This window comes from Anabrus simplex, chromosome 10 (assembly GCF_040414725.1).
Source record: "Anabrus simplex isolate iqAnaSimp1 chromosome 10, ASM4041472v1, whole genome shotgun sequence".
Lineage (NCBI taxonomy): Eukaryota > Metazoa > Arthropoda > Insecta > Orthoptera > Tettigoniidae > Anabrus > Anabrus simplex.
This window is the reverse complement of record NC_090274.1, coordinates 1,747,052-1,766,162: the sequence shown is the minus strand read 5'-3', so window position 1 is coordinate 1,766,162 and position 19,111 is coordinate 1,747,052. Positions and strand designations below refer to the sequence as shown.

General features: G+C 41.2%; 2 protein-coding genes across 3 annotated transcripts in view; one reads left to right on the top strand and one right to left on the bottom strand.

Moving 5' to 3' along the window:
* Sarm (sterile alpha and armadillo motif) overlaps positions 1–19,111 on the bottom strand; it is a 466,437-nt gene that overhangs the window by 396,245 nt on the left and 51,081 nt on the right. The gene's annotated exons all lie outside the window — the stretch shown is intronic.
* The window catches only part of LOC136882229 (uncharacterized), a 275,745-nt gene continuing 260,845 nt past the window's right edge, over positions 4,212–19,111 (top strand). The window contains exon 1 of the mRNA XM_067154786.2: positions 4,212–4,258. The gene's annotated coding sequence lies outside the window, so the exon portion shown is untranslated. The remainder of the gene's footprint in view (positions 4,259–19,111) is intronic.

The following is a 19,111-nucleotide window of genomic DNA, read 5'->3' as shown; positions in this document are numbered from 1 at the left end:
GCAACTAGATTAGCGCCAGCCAGAAGGCAGAGCCGGCTCGGTTGCTAGGTAACGTTACTTTACATCATAGTCTCAACGGTTGCTAGAGTTACTCTTGCGTCACACTAACTTCGTAACGGAAATTTATAGATGGCCCCAAGCCATAAGACATCAACAGAAATGGGATGTCCTAACCGCCGGGATGTAAAGAACATTCACGTTCCGTTATACAAGACCCTATCAATGATAGCAATCTGAAGATGATTCTTGTATTCATTTAGTCTACATGTTTTATGTATGTGTGTATGTGCGTGCGCGTTTTCGAGCGTGTGTGTACTCATACGTACATTCTAAATAAAAAAATCATCAGCTATACACCCCAAAACCACAAGAATTCCCGTTTACCGCTGATGGATAAATTTTACTGCTAAGACGTTCTTCAAAGAAGCTTGATTTAGCAGGAAACCGCAACATTTAGTCTGTATGCAGCTCTTTGATGTGAGCCATATGATGAACATACTGTGTCTCCTGGCTAAATCGGCGAACGACATGTTTGGTGAGTTCAGTAAGCGTCCTCAAACATCATCAACACAATCTTGACTCGCTGCAGAGTGAGCCAGTTGTCCTCAGCTATCTTGCCATAGATAAAATTGTTGGCCTGGTTGAAGCACGTTCTCTTTCGATCCAGGAATTTGTCTGCCAGTAAGTTTTCATTATAAAAACACGCTGCCGAAGAGAGTACTGCCTGTTCGTGTTATGTTTGCAAAAAATGAAGACTTCGAACTCATTAATAATAGCCAACATATTCAACAATGGATGGTAGGGGTAGGAATTAAATTCTCCTGCAGCCACTGAGATCATTACGTTGAATTTCAAATTTATACTGCCTTCCAGAGGGAAATTATAACTAATAAAAATGGTACAGTTTTACATGTATCAGCCTTTTTTTTTTTCCTGGGTGAATTCTGACAAAACAGTAGTGGTTCGAAAATGTTGCAAATTTTGAGCTCGGAAGACTTGGGAGTAAGGAGACGAGCTGTCTGAGGTGACGAATCTTGAGTCGAGTTAAGCTGGAATTAAAAACTGGGGAATAGGACGAGGAACAGTGTGTCAACGGAAAATTTCGATACATTGGAAGGTTCTTTGAAATCTTTTACGGAAAGGTAAGCAACTGGTAGAGAATCTTCTACCTGGGTGATAGCCCTAGCTGCAGATCAATTATTGATTGATGATTGATGATATTCAAAAGAAGTTGTGTGTGTGAATCGCACTTTCGAAGTTCTTCCTTATACATACTCCAAGACTGTCTATTGGGAGAATTGTTTCTGGATGGGCTACACACAGAAACTCTTATGATTTAACATTCGACAATAAATTATGAAATAAGATAAAGAGAGAAACATTTAAAAACAACATCAGGGTGTAAAAATATTAAAATTAAATATAAATGACTTTATGGAGACTCCCTGGCTTCTATTGTGGGGTCTTGTGAAGCGAATGGAGTAGGATAGTTTACCAAGAAGAAGATAGGCGACGTGCTTTTAACGGTTTAATGGTGAGAGGAGTAGAACTAAACGAGGCCACGGAGTTAGGTGTAAATAGAGCATTGTGGCTTATAGACTGAACGCTCAGCAATGAGCAATGAATTAGCGAGCAGCTGTACGTAAAGCTATGTAAATGCAAATGGTAGATCGGTCATCGGCGAACGATACAGAAAACTTTCCGACGGGCGATGTGCACAAATTTTTATCCTCCAGCATTCTGCGAGAGACCTGCACCTAGAGCAAGACAATGCGCTGGCGTAAGAACTTCAGAATTCATGGTGGCCCTCAAGGTCACCGGACTTAACTCATCCGGAATGTACGCAGCCTGGACCATGCTCCAAACAATCTCCATGCATTATGGGAGGATGTGCAGCGATTATGGACCAGTATGCTTCTAGTGTCTTGTGGAGTCCACGCCTCACCGAACGAGTGCTAAAGGAGGAATCTGTAATTAAACTCGTCAGTAGCCAGGCCCGGATGTTGACAACGTAAAGAATATTAAAAATGCACTTGAAATGATAAAAATGAATTTATTAAATGACCTAAAAATTAAGAAAATGCATTATAAAATGTAAAAAAAAATGATGTTAAAAATTGATGTTTAAAAATCCTTCAGAAAATAATAGGTTAGACACAAATTTACGAAGTAAATATTGTTTGCCTTTTGTTTAAATGTTGCTCGAAGACAAGGAATACACAATACAATGAATATTGCTTGAAAAAGTTTGGAAAGAACTCGAAATAATAAAAGATTATTTGTAAAATTTTAAAAAAACTTGGAGAAATTAATTACTACAAAATATAAATATGATTCACAAACAAAGAAAGGGAATAAGACTACATAATATTATATTGAAATATTTTATTTCAATATTTGTATAAGTACTAGTTAACGCTTTCAGGTGTAATTTCATAAAATGATATGGTGACATGGCAAACGGGACAAAAAATGACCAAATAATTCTGCAAAATAAAAACCTCTTAAAATATTAAAAAATATGCAAAATAAAAGGAATGTATTTGTAATCGAGAAGCCATGAACAGAGTTTGTATGTAAAGGAGTATTGCACCTGACCACTCAAGAAAACGATGACATGTCATCAACATCCGGGCCCTATTCATTACTTTATGTTTGTTCGTTTGTTTCTGACTGACTTGTGCTCCCTACATTAAGGGGCAGTGTCTTAACAACTATGATAAGAGTTCCCAAAGAGGCGTACGTTTTGTAACCTCAGAAAATCTTGACAAAACCACTGAGCACCATGGGGCAGACCGCTGTGGTCGTGGGAACGGACACCTCGATAAAACGTGAACGCCTCTTTTCACTGCCAAATTATTGAGCTAAAGAGGTCACGCGTAGGAGCTGCTGCTACTATGGTCCGTACATAAATCTCTCACGTACACACTTGCCATCTGTCATATATATTCACCGTGGCCACATTTAGTTTTTATCTTACGTCAAATATCATTCACGTCGATGTATTTTGTAAGCAAGGCTACAGATAAATAATACTGATCGAAAGAATGGTTGTGTCCACCTCTTAAAACAACAATCAGACATTTCGTACGTGATATATAGGATATGTCGTACTTCTTTCGCTGTAAGGAGGTGTTACTTATCAGTCCGCTAAGCTCACTGAAATGCACGCACCCACTGAACACACGATCATTACTGATCTGCATTTAGGCCAGTCACACAGGTGGTAGATTCCCTATCTGTACTTTACCTAGTCGTTTCTTAAACGATTGTAAAAAATTTAGAAATTTATTGAACATCTCCCTTGGTAACTTATTCCAGTCCCTAACTCCCCTTCCTATAAACGAATATTTGCCCCAATTTGTCCTCTTGAAATGCAACTTTATTTTCTTATTGTGATCTTTCCTACTTTTAAAAACACCTCTCAAATTTATTCGTCTACTAATGTCATTCAACGCCATATCTCGAGTGACAGCTCGGAACATACCACTTAGTCGAGCAGCTCGTCTCCTTTCTCCCAAGTCTTCCCAGCCCAAACTTTGCATCATTTTCGTAACGCTACTCCTTTGTCAGAAATCACCAGAACAAATCGAGCTGATTTTCTTTGGGGTTTTTTTAGATCAAGACGTCCTTGTGAGGGTCGCATACACCGGAACTATACGAACATGTTTCAGTGGTATTTTCAGAGGTAGGAAGATATGCGCTGTGCTCTACACACTGTCATCTCATCAGCAAGACAGTTGACATCAATATCTACACGGATTGCTTCCTTGAAGCTATGTAATGTGCCGGGCGGGCCTGATCCTTGTTAATGAGCATCACACAAGATGGCCTCAACACGCACTTTATCGCACGCACTACACAGATGCGGCTCCTTTTCGATAATGTTTCGACACGACGATCTCTTCATTCCGACTTTCAGATATACGGCGTTGAGATTTCGTCGGAATTCGTTCCAGTTTTCCTTCACTCGAGCAATGTCTCCTGATGTTCGAACTCTTTTCGGTTGTCATTCGCTAAAGAGCCCGTGTCACGCCATTTTGCCACTAAGTTCTGCATTGCAGACTTTGCTGGAGGTTTGCCAAAACACTTCCAGTGTTAAACTCTTGCGCAAAACTCGATATGAACACGCGCTGTTTTATCGTGAGCACCATTCGACTGGTCTGCTCCTCTCTCTCTCTCTCTCTCACAGCGACGTACTCGGGAGATGAGAAGACATGCAACAGCAAGCGATTGTTTCCAGCATTCCCTGTAACAGGTAGTTGCATGCATTCCGCGTCAGTCTTATAAATATTTCCCGGTATATAACCACCTGTTATCATTAAGGATTATAGAAAGCACTTAAGTACTGTAGCTCTCCCCTTCTTCGAGGTATGAACTGCGTAATACCAACTGTTATCATTAGCTAAGTTAATATTTGATGAATACTGTAGTAGTGCGGTAAGAGTATGCCCGGCTCATGGCTAAACGGTTTGCGTGCTGGCCTACGGTCACACGGGTCCCGCCAGGGTCAGGAATTTTAACCATGACTAGTTAATTTCGCTGGCACGGGGGCTGAGTGTATGTGCCGCCTTCATCATCATTTCACCCTCATCACGACACGCAGGTCGCGTTCGGGCGTCAAATCAAAAGACTTGCATCTGGCGAGCCGAATTTGTCCTCGGACACTCCCGGCACTAAAAGCCCTACGCCATTTCATTTTTTACCACCATCATCATTTCTTAAAATGCTTAGTATAATTACTTTTATTATAAAATTATATGGTTTAGTGGTTGCAGGGTTAACCATTTGTAGTTTATTTTAATTGTGCAAATTTAAATATTGAATTTTCTAGTTAGATTGAAGAGAGCACGTAAAGGCCTTGATATCGCCAAATAAGATAAATCTATTCTGTAACAGGAACTGGCTGCTCATATCTCAGTTACTTTCACATTGTCAACGCCAAGGATGAGAGAGACAGGTCAATGAATGTAATAAAAAATCCAGCCCAAACCGAAAGATACGGTGTAGTGTAAACGCAAGGTCTCAGCAGAAATCATTCTGGGATAATAACGTCAAAAAGTAAACCACATTTCCCTTTGCTAAATTCAAATGATCAGAAATATGACTGACGGTCATGGCCATCCATCAATGGCTGCTACTTTCAGATAATAACCAGCCATAAGACACAGCGTACACGGTTGCTAGGTAACATACCTTACATCACTGCCTGCCCGGTTGCTAAGTAACGCACCTTACATCACTGCCTGCCCGGTTGCTAGGTAACATACCTTACATCACTGCCTGCCCGGTTGCTAAGTAACGCACCTTACATCACTGCCTGCCCGGTTGCTAGGTAACATACCTTACATCACTGCCTGCCCGGTTGCTAGGTAACATACCTTACATCACTGCCTGCCCGGTTGCTAAGTAACGCACCTTACATCACTGCCTGTACGGTTGCTATGGTTACACTTCCTTCACGTTAATACAGATTTTCTGATGGCTCGAGCCATAAGACATATTTATGTCAAAATAGTTCCGAAATTCAAAGCGCCCTCGTAACGGCCCACAGTGTCGTGGGCGATCTCCAGTAAGTAGAGGTTGTACTCACTGACTCACCAGCGGAACGAGTCATATAACGTGTTTAGGTTTCATGAATGACCGACACACCTACCTAATACGAAGCCTACAATGAGCAATGCTTTGTCAGGTGAGCGATCGGAGGTATGTTGCTAGTTCAGGGAGAAAACGACAATTTCTGCGTACTCAAGACTATGTATAGTACGCGAACCTTTTGTTGATCCCTGAGCTCCCTAGTGGTGAATGGGAACTTGGGACGAAGAAAAGGTTTTCGTACTATACTAGGTCCGGTTGCATGGCTAAATGGTTAGCGTGCTGGCCTTTGGTCAGAGGGGTCACGAGTTCGATTCCCGGCAGGGTCGGGAATTTTAGCCATGATTAGTTAATTTTTGGTGGCATGGGGCTGGGTGTAGCCTACGTGTCGTCTTCAACATCATTTCTTCCTCATCACGAATCGCATGTCGCCTACGGGAGTCAAATCAAAAGAACTACACCCGGCACTAAAAAAGCCGTACGCCATTTCGTATACAGGGTGTTACAAACTTTCAGGGATGATAGAGAATGGCAGACGGATCAATGTGAGATAAGGAACCATATTTCGGGAACAATCGAGTAAAACTTAAGTGAAATTCTTCTCGTTTGAGTCCGTTTATCTGCACAAGTTACAACGAATATTCGAAATGCCCCCCCCCCCCCCTGCGTCAATGCAGGCATGGCATCGTAGCACAAGGCTCTGTCGTACCCGTTCGAATATCCCCGGTGGCGTTTGAACAGCGTCGCAGGCAGCGAGAATTGCGCACAAGAGATCCTCTTCCAGTACGTTAAAGAACTGATGTGGAACACCCCGACGTCTGTTAAGAACTTGGATTATTTACTCGAATATTTCCGAACTAGGGTTCCTGATCAAAATTTGCCGTCCTCCATCATCGCTAAAAGTTTGTACAAGATCACGGATACACTATCTGTATTCGTTGTTTATTTATTTATTTATTTATTTATTTATTTATTTATTTTTGCTAGTTGCTTTGCGTCGCACCAACACATCTAGGTCTTATGGCGACGATGGGATAGGAGGGGCCTAAGAATGGGAAGGAAGTGGCCGTGGCCTTAATTAAGTACAACCCCAGCATTTTCTGGTGTGAAAATGGGAAACTACGGAAAACCATCTTCAGGGCTACCGACAGTGGGGTTCGAACCCACTATCTCCCCGATGCAAGCTCACAGCTGCGCGTCGCTAACCGCACGGCCAACTCACACAAGCATCTCACCAAGAAGACTTTAATTCGTTTCCAACACAATGCATTACCAAATTTTAGAAAAGGGAAGTCACTTTCCTATTTCAAACAAATGTTGTAGGTCTAGCGAATTGTTGCCACGTAAACTGCTTCCTCTTTTTTTATTATTATGATTGTTATTCCATCGTTGTGTTAGAGCTACTGCCCCCTACTGGATAATGCCTTAGCAGAGACGTGCTGAACAGTCTGTACTGCGGAGAGAGAATAAAATGAGACATTTGCTGTGTAAACTACGCGAGGAGGATGCAGAACACACGGCGACAGCTACTCTCTATTCTCGGAGATGATGGCTACGTTCTACAGGAGAGGAAGTCACACACTCCAGTTTGAATCCAACTGAAGAGAGGTTGGTACATTTCCTTCGCTACTCGTGGATATGTTTTTGGGCTTTGAAGACGAGGGAGACAGTAGATATTGTTTGGTTGCTTCCCTGTCAGTAGGCTCTTAAGACTCCGCGCACAGGGGAGATAAAATGAGTGCATGCACAGAAGCCTCATGAATAATGAGAAAATGAAAGTCCTCGTAATGATATTACTAATCCTTCTCCCAACTAAGGAGCGCGATGTAGCAGATAAATTTGTTTTCTTCTCTTCGCAGAATCTTTTCATCCTTTCGCTGTGTTTTTCTTTCTTTCGTCCTTTCGTTTATGCAGTGCTGGTTCTCATCTTGGCCTTTTCAGCAAACTTATCTTTTCTCACCAACGTCGTAAAGCTACGACTGTTCCATATAATTTCACCTGATATGCTGATTTTTTAAAATTTGGATTATCCAATTATTCTTGACTTTTAGTGAGAAGACACATTTAAAAATATATTTTAGTAACTCCTTAAATCTTTGAATATGGCCATCAAATTTCAATTTTCAATCGTATTTTTCTACTAGTGTCTGATATTTCCTCCGAATGCTCGTATAATTCAGGAGATCCACACTTGTTTTATGCATACTGGGCAAAACACATTCCTAAGAATTGTGCCTTCTTGTTTTTCTAAAGTTTTAGTTAGTGACCTGCCTCCAGTGATCGAGGTTTCTGACAATTACCGTTATAATTTTGCGTTCCGAGATATTGATTTTTTGTTTACCTCTTCTAAGTGATTCTATAGGCTTTTTGTAATTTAGGAATTCTCTGTCTTTGTTTGCAATTTAATTCGGATGGATGGATGATTTTCCTTAAATATAAATATTTGAAATTATTATTTAGCCAGTCCTGTGGTGTGGAGGTACCGTGCCTGTCTTACATTCTAAGAGCCCTGAGTTCGTTTCCCGCCAGATCTCCACTGAGTAATAGAACGTAGTTCACTTGACACGAAATTTTCTCAAGCTCTTAGTTACAGGAAGAAGACACACAGTGAGAAGATGACACAACTGACCTGACGAACAGCGATTGTCGTGGTTACATCAGTGTGGGTAATTCCAGATGGACCAAAAACATATCCATGTTAATCCGCTTTCTGCAACATATTGAAAACACAGCCTGGCCGGCCCACACAGGTGCAGAAGTGGATCTCAAGGATGAAGAAGTACAGAGCAGGAGAGAAGAAGCCACAAACTTAAGGATCTTTGGTGAGATTACAACGAGGACTTTAATCTGCCTGACAGAAGAGCATGTAGATTCCGTAAAGGTGGCCCACAGATGAATGAATGAATAATATAAACTGTACCATTTCCGCTGTTTTGTCTTAATCCTTCCTTAGAAGAAATTTAAGGATAGGTGGTAGTAAAGCCTACTCCTTTTCCCTCACCCACCTTCTCCACCTTCCTCTATCCTTCCTTTTCCATCATTTTGTCCCAGTTCAGGTTTCTTGTTCTCCTCTTTATTGAATCGATCCACCTTGTCTAGGTCTCCTTCTCACTCTCTTTCCCTCGAACCTCATCTCCATTATCTGTTTTGGTGTTCTCCTCCACCCTCTTTACATATCCAAACAATCTTAGATAATTCTCTCAGTTCAGCTTTCCATTCCGACCTCCTTTCTTCCAACCTTCGTTTCTCAATTTCACTTCACTTCTACTCTCCTCCCTAGTTGCCACGAGAGCCTACTACCGAACTGAATTCCTCAATCATCGAGAGCATTGTAATGTCTTATCCAACAGTGAGCTTCTAACTATAACTGGTGGAGATGAAGATGATGAGTCAGCTGGGTATTGTTCAGCGAACAGTTATAATTGATCATCTGTATTCGTCTGCATGTTGTCTGCTCACGACTCGGGCTTTTAGGAAGGTCATATCCGCCCAAGTGTTCATCACGATGATAGACAACAAAATGCTTACGAAACAAGGAACAGGACGCGAGGGAAAGTCGCCGCGAAACGTAAACAATGTATCCTTCTTTTCTGGACACGCTGAGCCGACCTGTCTCTTACCCTGAGACCCCGGGCATTTTTTATCTGCATCTGAGGACTGGTTCGAGGTCCAGCAGCCTACTTGATTACAATTGAGAAGCTATCGTCGTGCTGACCACACGATATCCAGGTCCTCGGGCTGACCTGCGGCCCCTTGGTAGGCATGGCCCCCCTGGTTCTTTTTTTAAGTGGTGAGTGGGGTCCCCATAGTACGTAAGCAATTTCCTCAACTGTGCTGAAAGGGCCCGGAAAGGTTTCAAACTGAGATTCTTGGAACGTTCTATCCAAATAAAACTACAAATTTCCAAAATCCCTTCCGGCCTAAATGCAATTCCGGAAAAATAGTCTGAAATCGCTTGTTCCTTTACTCGTTTTATTTTTTATTTTGTCCAACTTATTTACATAATTATTTTAGTAATATGTTTCTTGGTTCAATATCCTCACGCATTTTTTTTAATTTTTGAAAAATATACACACCGAATGTAGTTACGAGGACTTAAGTGAAAAACTGCACTGGCTCATATTAGCGCTCGTGGTGGATAGGATTATAATGTTTAGGAATATATTCTCATCCGCACGTCAGCGCCCTCCACAAACTGATTTTTGTCCTGAGAGACTTGATTCATTTTACAGAGTTAATTACATTTCAAAAGTAACAGAATTGCGTGACTTGATCAACTTAGCTTGACTTGGTCGTTTATAATCAGTTAACACTGACTTAGTAATAAACCAAAAAGTAGCACAAAACCCCCCAAGAGCCTTGGCCTACCAAGCAACCTCTGCTCAGTCCGATGAATCATCACGGCCGTTATTATTGGCTTTCTAGAACCGTCAGATAGCTCTTCAAATGGGATCTCCAATCAGCCCTCAGATCCAGCTAAAATCCCTGACCTGGCCGGGAATCGAACCCGGGGCCTCCGCGTAAGAGGCAGGCACGCTACAGCCTGTCAGGTCGTCATAGTTTTCTAGGCTACAATTAACTTTTACCCATGAATGAGGGGTTTAATCTTATAGAAGTTTGTAAACAACCCATACACTTTGATTTCTCAACTACAATAAATATACATCGACTCAAAATGGCCGCTCTTGTATTATAATGGAGACACTAATACAAGTTTCCTTTTACGAGAGCTGTTTAGCGCAACCCAACAGGTGGCGCACAGCTCCATGCTAATGTGCAAAGAACTGTTATTAGAGACGCGGGCCGAGGTGAAAATAACACCTCATTACGGTCGAGCTACTCGCTTATTACAGCGAGAATGGGACGACGAAACAAAGAAAGACACCAAATGAAGAAAGGATAAATATCATCTTTAGTCTAATACTGACAATACACAAAGTGTCTGATACAGTGTGTCCCAAAAATCTATATACTCTTACTGTAAAATGCTAGGTGAACTTACTCAGAATATCCTATTCATAATTGGAAGTAACACGCATGAGAGTAGCGAGCATGTTTCTTGGTAAAAGCACGAGCTTGCATTGGGGAATTTATTTATTTATTTATTTATTTATTTATTTATTTATTTATTTATTTATTTATTTATTTATTTGTTTATTTATTTATTTATTTATTTATTCTTATTCTTAATCTGTTTACCCTCCAGGGTTGGTTTTTCTCTCATACTCTGTGATGGATCCCATCTCTACCACCTCAAGGCCAGTGGAGATTTTGGGTCGGGGGATACAACTGGGTAGGATGCCCAGTACCTCGCCCAGGCGGCCTCACCTGATATGCTGAACAGGGGTCTTGTCGGCGAATGGGAAGATACGAAGGGATAGGCAAGGAAGAGGGAAGGAAGCGGCCGTGGCCTTAAGTTAGGTACTATCGCGGCATTTGCCTGGAGGAGAAGTGGAAAATCACGGAAAACCACTTGCAGGATGGCTGAGAAGTGAATCGAACCCTCTCTACTCATTTGACCTCCCGAGGCTGAGTGTATCCCGTTCCACCCCTCGTACCACTTTTCAAATTTCGTGGCAGAGCGGAGAATCGAACCCGTGCCTCCGGAGGTGGCAGCTAATCACACTAACCACTACACCACAGAGGCGGACTATTTATTTATTTATTTATCAGCTACAGTTACACTGAACACATTTCAGTTGTGCTATCAACTGACAAACGTAAATCTTCATATTAAAACATAACAAAGTCTACAGCAGCGCGCCGGTCTCTCACTGCATGTGACGTTTGTGCTGGGCAAAGCGGAGGCGGGCCAGGTTTTTCTCCGGGTACTCCGGTTTTCCATGTCATCTTTCATTCCAGCAACAGTTTCCAACATCACTTAATTTCGCTGTCAGTCATGAGTCATTGCCTCAGGGGAGCGCGACAGGTTTCGGCAGGCGGCACAGTTCCTATCCTGACCGTTAGATGGGGACTTCATTCGTTCCAGATCCGGTCGAATGATTGGAAACACGCTGTGGATTTTCATTTTCATTTTCACAATGACGACGGTAATTGAAATAACTGAATAAACAAACTACAGCCTACAGCAGTTCTCAAATAAATTGATGAATGTGTTTACTTACACTAAACCGAAATACAGGAATGCAAGTGAAGCCCCCAAACGCTTTCCACCCATTCTTCAGTGAACAAACTAACAACGACTTAACACGAGTGATGACGAACACTGTGAAATGAAGACAACAACAGCCACAAACAGAAAAACCATTAGAGCTACAAAGAAAATGCAGAGGACAATTCAAGGCCACGTGAAGCACAGGCGAACCGTTCACTCCTTATCTTAGTTGATTTAGAGTAAAAACTGCTCAAAGTTTCGACATATCCCTGCAAAATCCCCCAGTAGTTCGAAACGGTGAAATATGAAGATCAAAAGTATTCCTGGACTTCAAGCTGTATCCTTAACAAGTTTCAGCTCATCGGTTCAGCCTCTCCCGAACAAACAAAATATCATTTTAAAAATATTATAGATAGGGTAAGTTCTATGGACAGTAAATGAAAACTGAAAGTGAAAGTTCTGCTCTAAGAACGACTGCAGGGCAGGGGCTCAAAATATTCACGGAACCTAATCCACCTGTCGCGTAGTTGTGAAATGATCTGTTCGAGGACAAACACAGTTGTTAGCGGCCAGCGTGTTGGTCGAGTTTGCGATGTACCGCTAACACGTACATGCGCCGCTCAAAGGAATTGTTCTGTTTGAGTAGACCAGAGCGCATTATCGTATCCTCGACAAAACATCAGATGGTATCAATGCTCCGGAATTGACGCTCCGCCCCATCGGGACCAGTAGCTTTCGAATGTAAACCTGACAGAACCTAGCCCGGAACGTAACATCATTGCTATTGAGTAGCTCCTTTCCTTATTAACAAGTGCACTGCAGTAAAATTAGTAAATAGTAATTCAAATCCCCCAGTTTCGCACCACCACGGAGTTCATGTCTTTTGATACATTTACATTTGAACTTGTTAACTATTTCAGTCTAACTTTTAAACTGTTGTTTGTTTTTTCTTTAAGGTTTGTTTATCTACTTTGTCCTAAACGTTAACGCAGTTATAAGTTGTATTAGTGCTCTCTTTATAGTGATAACCTGCAATTACAATACACCTTTCGAATGAGTAAAATAACTCAGGTCCCTATTCGAATGCAGTTTAATAAAGAAAACAGAATAACGATACTACAGTACAATAATTTATCTATCGCTACATTTAAGCCTACAAGTACTTATGTCTCTTATCCTTCCTTATTTTCGTCAATGCTTGTTTTATTTCTTCTTATTTCCTTTCGCCACATGCTCTCTAGAATACAAAAACTTATATAGTTCTTCCCGGTTCAATCCAGGACTTATGCAATAATATAACAATTGTGTAGAATTCTTTCTAGTTTAGAGCCTCCATGGCTCAGACGGCAGCGCGTCGGCCTCTCACCGCTGGGTTCCGTGGTTCAAATCCCGGTCACTCCATGTGAGATTTGTGCTGGACAAACCGGAGGCGGGACAGGTTTTTCTCCGGTACTCCGGTTTTCCCTGTCATCTTTCATTCCATTTCTCCATTCTCATTTCATAGTATCTATCACTCATTAATATAAATCACTTTGGGAGTGGCGACCCCATCGTAATAACAGCCTATATATGATTCATTCATTACATCCCTGACCCGGTCAAAGACCTGGAAAACAGGTTGTAGGTTTTCATTTTTTTCTTTCTAGTTTTTCTTTACATTCCCTTTCTAGATATTTTACTCCAGTCGCCTCCGCCTCCCTACAAACTCTCAATAGATGCATCTCTTCCAATATTTCCCCACAAAGTAAACCACGGGATTTTTTTGTTATTTGCTTTACGTCGCACCGACACAGATATGTCTTATAGCGACGATAGGACAGGAAAGGGCTAGGACCGCATTTGCCTGGTGTAAAAATGGGAAACCGACTTCAGGGCTGCCAACAGTGGGGTTCAAACCCACTATCTCCCGAATACTGGATACAGCCCGCACTTAAGCGACTCGTCATGTTTCTCCCTCTGACCCTTATTCTTATATAGTCCCATTAGCCACCACACCATACTTCTTACTTCTCTGTTCGGAAGCCTTTCTTTCTTAACTGACACTTTTTTGGGTAATTACACAGAATTCGAATAACGTCCTTTGAGTGTTACATTCTGCCATAGCCATTTGCTTCTCAATACCTTTCACTGTAATCGTTACTTGCTTGTCTTTATTCTGCATCTCTCTATCGCAATGTTCTCCCATTCCTATTCTATCAAAAATCCTTTTAACTTTCGTTAACCAGTAGTCATGAGTTAAATGTTTCGGCTGGTGTTGGTATGCCCCCGGTTTCCCCTTCTTAATCTCGGCCAATATATATATTGCTAGATGCTATACGTCGCACCGACACAGATAGGTCTTATGGCAACGACAGGATAGGAAAGGCCTAGGACTGGGAAGGAAGCGGCCGTGGTCTTAATTAAGGTACAGTCCCAGCATATGGCTAGTGTTAAAATGAGAAACCAAGGAAAAGGCCAATATTTTATTACGTTTGCAGCTATATCTGCTTGTATGCTTAATCTTCACATAGTATTCTTACTCAGCTGTAACCTATACATTCTGGTAAACCCATTATTATTCTGCAGAATGTATTAATAATTACGTCTAGTTCCTTTTACATCTACTTCACTACCCCACACTTCTACCCCCATACAATGCTCTTGATATCACAAGAGTGTATAAAACATTTGTATGCAACTTATAGTCAGTATTTAGCATTGTCCTTTCCAAACACGCCGTGCTAGATAGACCTCGCAGAAATAATTTGGAGTGAAATCTAAATTAACAAACCCAATACGAAAAACATTTACAGGCACAGTTTCAAATCTAAATATATGGGCGAAATATCAAAACCTATCGAAATAAATATAAATGCAGGTGTACGCAAAAGTGGATGGCTTATCGCCAAATCTGTTCAACTGCATCCTGGAGAAAATTTTAAGAACTTTTAATGAAAAATTAAAAGAACATAAATTTTCGCCAATAACTTCGGGGAGAAAAAGAAATGTATTTAAATCAATTGCCTAGCATCTGCAGACAATTTTTCTGTACTTTCAGAGAACCTGACAGATTCACCAACACAAATAAGTCTCTTGGAACAAATAGCGTACAAAACAGATTTCAGGTTCTCTGTATAAAAAAACAGATTGATTGCAATACCCCATACAATGGAAAAACGTTTAAAACATTGTATATATCTTATAGTCAGTCTATAGCAATCTCATTTTTATTATTGTTTTTGTTGTATGTTCTATGTTCTGGTGGATTTCTTTATTACTTGTTATTTTCCATTGATCCTTTCTTTTCATTTGTGCTAAGATTTTGTTCTCACGGTTCTTCTTTCCAATACATCCAATAGCTTGATATCTTGATAGCTTCTCGCCACTCTGAAGATGTGAGGCCTCTTTTGTCAAACAACTATCGATTTCCAGGTGTATATTCTTGGTACAATTCTACCCCTTTTCTTTCTGGAGTAGGCACACTATTTCTGGTATTCACAATTCCTCACGGCCTACTTAAACCTTTAGGTATGCGGATTCATTATGCACTTGTAGTTTAAGCGGACAGTTTGATCTCATCGTTGAGAGTTCGCAATTTTATGTAATATTATCCTAAAAATTATGTTGATATAGACCTAACAATAAACACTATAGCGCACGAACTTAAAATTGTTGCTATTTATTCAAAATTAGTTTTAGAAGATTAATGTCACATAAAATACACGTTTGAAAAGGTCACAACAGTTTTACTTTTGATTTTTCAAGTTAATCAAGGCATGATGTACCGCAAGACACTTTTCCGTTCGTTCACACCAGAAACGATCTCCTGACAATGCTTGACGTCGCAGATGTATACTTCCAACACATGGTTGTGGCCGATAGAAATATATTTGGAAGATTCATTGCTTCTCCGCTGAGAATCTGGGAAAAAACACATAAAATGGCAATACCCGTATTTCTTTGAAAAACTGTGTGGAATATTTTCACGGCGTGCTTACGTACAGTTCCACGGATAGAACTGAGATTATTTTTTGAGCAACAGATGACGTCATTCTATTCCATGAGAGAAAATTCGATAAGTGTTTATGCTCTTAGAGATCTATTCCCGTAGCCGAAGTTGCAGGCCATTTACGCCACTTTACACGCAACTGTAGAATTCTTCTGTAAGACACACTGCACATCCCTTACCGATGTTACGTAAATATTTTTTAATAATTCTCTCTAAATATATTTAATCAAACAACATTTGGTAGGACGTAAACTTTAGGTAAAAATATGTCATTATATTTCAAATAAGTAGACTACAATTCTGCGAAATATGTAGAGTTATAGGCCTACTGATCTAGTAGTCAAGCAGATACCATGGGCAATGTGCTCCCTACTTACTCGTATAACCCACGATATATACCAGTGAATTTAATCCATGGCGTGTTCACATCATCTATACCTTGACGCGTTTTTCTTTAACAAAGCATGCAGCAGTAAGTGAACTAGTTACGTTGAGTTAAATATAAAGAACATTCTACTGGAGGGAAATACAATTATTAAATGATGCAAATATATGGTTTTATATAATATCAAGCAATAATATACAATTTGTAATAATGCGTAAATTATATGTTAATATAACTACGTTGTTTTTTTTAAATAGACGAGCAGATTGAAGGGAAACAATATGTAATTCCGTACAAATGCTCTCCTAGAGTCACTGGCAGGGCTGGGATTTACTTGCAATGAAGACGGCTACTGTACACTATATATTCGGGCTAAGAAAATACAAAATATGGAGTAAAATACAGAATTAGTTAAAGAGGCGCCCGATGCCTACATCACTCGCATTTTTCCTGACATGAAAATGGGAAAGTACGGTGTAAAACATGTTCAGAACTGCCCACAGCTTCGTGAATCGTGCCACGTAAACGATTCGCTGAGTCCAAACTTGACAGAGTTTTATCAATTTAACGATTTAAAGAGGTCACTGAACAGCCGACCCAGAGATGCCACGATCACTATAATCAGTGTGACATATTTTTGTGCAATAGGAGGTTAGATTTCAGTGGGAAGCAAGTATCGACTGGGCCCCACAACACCTGTGTTTAAAGTATAGCGTAAACAATAGACCAACGCCTTTTCTAAGACCCCTATTGTTTATGCAATTCTCACTACAGACGTTCCTGGTGAGCTACAGGACCCTTCGAAAGAGATTACTTATTATGAATGCAGTCTATCCTATGACTGGACAGAAATACGCTCCCCAAAATCACTCCTCTTAACGACGAGACTATGAAAATGTCAGCGTTCTCGTTTAAAAATTTGTATTAGCAATCAATTTAAAAACTCAATCGAGCGAGCAATCAATCAGTCCCCATTGATCTGCATTTAGAGCCGTCGCCCAGGTAAAAGATTCCCTACCTGTTGTTTTCCTAGCCTTTTCTGAAATAATTGCAAACAATTTGGAAATTTATTGAACATCTTCCTTCTTAAATTATTTCAATCTCTAACTCCTCTTCCTATAAAGGAATATTTGCCCCAATTTGTTCCCTTGAATTCCAACTTTATCTTCATATCGTTACCTCTCCTACTTTTAAATACACCCCTCAAACGTGTCCGTCTGCTGATGTCATTCCACGCCATCTCACCACATAAAAGCTCGGAACATACCAGTTAGTCCAGCAGCTCGTCTCCTTACTCTGAAGTCTTCCCAGCCCGAACTTTGCAACATTTTCGTAACGCTACTCTTTTGTCGGAAATTACTCAGAAGAAATCGAGCTGCTTTTCTTTGGATTACTTTTGCAATTCTCGGATCAAGTAATCCCGGTGAGGGTCCCATACACTCGAACCATACTCTAGTCGAGGTCTTACAAGAGAATTGTATTCCCTCTCCTTTACATCCTTACTATAATCCCCAAATACCCTCATAATCATGTGCATAGACCTGTACCCTTTATTTACAATCCTGTTTACCCTAACGAAGATCTTTCTTTATATTAATGCTAAGGTACAAACTGTGTTCCCCTTCACTCCATTAACACAGTAATTAAAACTTTTTTTTTTTTGTTGCTAGGGGCTTTACGTCGCACCGACACAGATAGGTCTTATGGCGAAGATGGGACAGGAAAGGCCTAGGAGTTGGAAGGAAGCGGCCGTGGCCTTAATTAAGGTACAGCCCCAGCATTTGCCTGGTGTGAAAATAGGAAACCACGGAAAACCATCTTCAGGGCTGCCGATAGTGGGATTCGAACCTACTATCTCCCGGATGCAAGCTCACAGCCGCGCGCCTCTACGCGCACGGCCAACTCGCCCGGTGTAATTAAAACTGAGAGGACTTTTCCTATCTGTGAAACTCACAACTTTATTTCCTTCGTTTGTAAAAAAACAGGACGTACGGTTATGCCATTTGCTAGGTATAGCCTACTATAAAGTTCTACGAGACGTTAGTTCCAAAGGTCTGCACTTTTGCAGTATAAACAAATTCTCCCACAAAAGCATCGTGCGGGTAAGTGAGCCACTAAAGCTTGCAGGTATTACACCAACGACGGGGTAGAACAGGGCTACAATTACAGTAGGAACGAAGTTAGTGCGACCATTAAGTACATCCACCACCCAGCCTCGACTCAACAGTGCGTTCGATTTCTACCTCAGCCATCCTCAAAGTGGTTTTCTGTGGTTTCCCACTTCTCCTCCAGGCAAATGCGGGGATAGTGCCTAACTTAAGTCCACGGCCGCTTCCTTGTCCATCCCTTTCAATCTTCCCATCCCCCACAAGGCCCCTGTTCAGTATAGTAGGTGAGGTACTGGTCGTCCTTCCCAGTTGTACCCCCGGCCCAAAGCCTCACGCTCTAGAACACTGAGGCGGTAGAGGTGGGATCCCTCATGGAGTCCGACCGAAAGACCAACCCTGGAGGGTAAGCGGATTTAGAAAGAAAGATCAGCATTATCATCTCTAGATTAGTGAGCGTGATTATTTCAATGGCATAACTGTTGGCTTCCCAGCCGGAACAGTCCATTCTGGGTCGAGATTTTCGTCTCAAGAGTCACGTCCGTCAGGAAGAGCATCCAGTCTTCAACCCCCAGCCAAAGCCAATTTAGCCCGTGTGGCTCCAGGGACCCCAGAAACAACCTGAAAAGGCTGGATTCGTCAGTGATATTACACGCGTGGTACTAGTACACTGCGTTCTCGTGCAGATGGACTGTCACACTGATCGGCGCAGTTACAAGTACACTGGTGAGAGAGACCGTCATTGTACCAACATTTAAAAAAGACCTTGCATTTTAAGGCAGGTAGAAGTAAATGTTCTAGATTTCACCCTAAATATTCGTCGATTCTGGACCTAGAATGAAAGGTAAACTTTGCTTTAATTTTGGTCTTGAGTGTAGTTCTGCTGGTGAAAGGAAAAACCGGCTGGAATATTAGTGACAAAG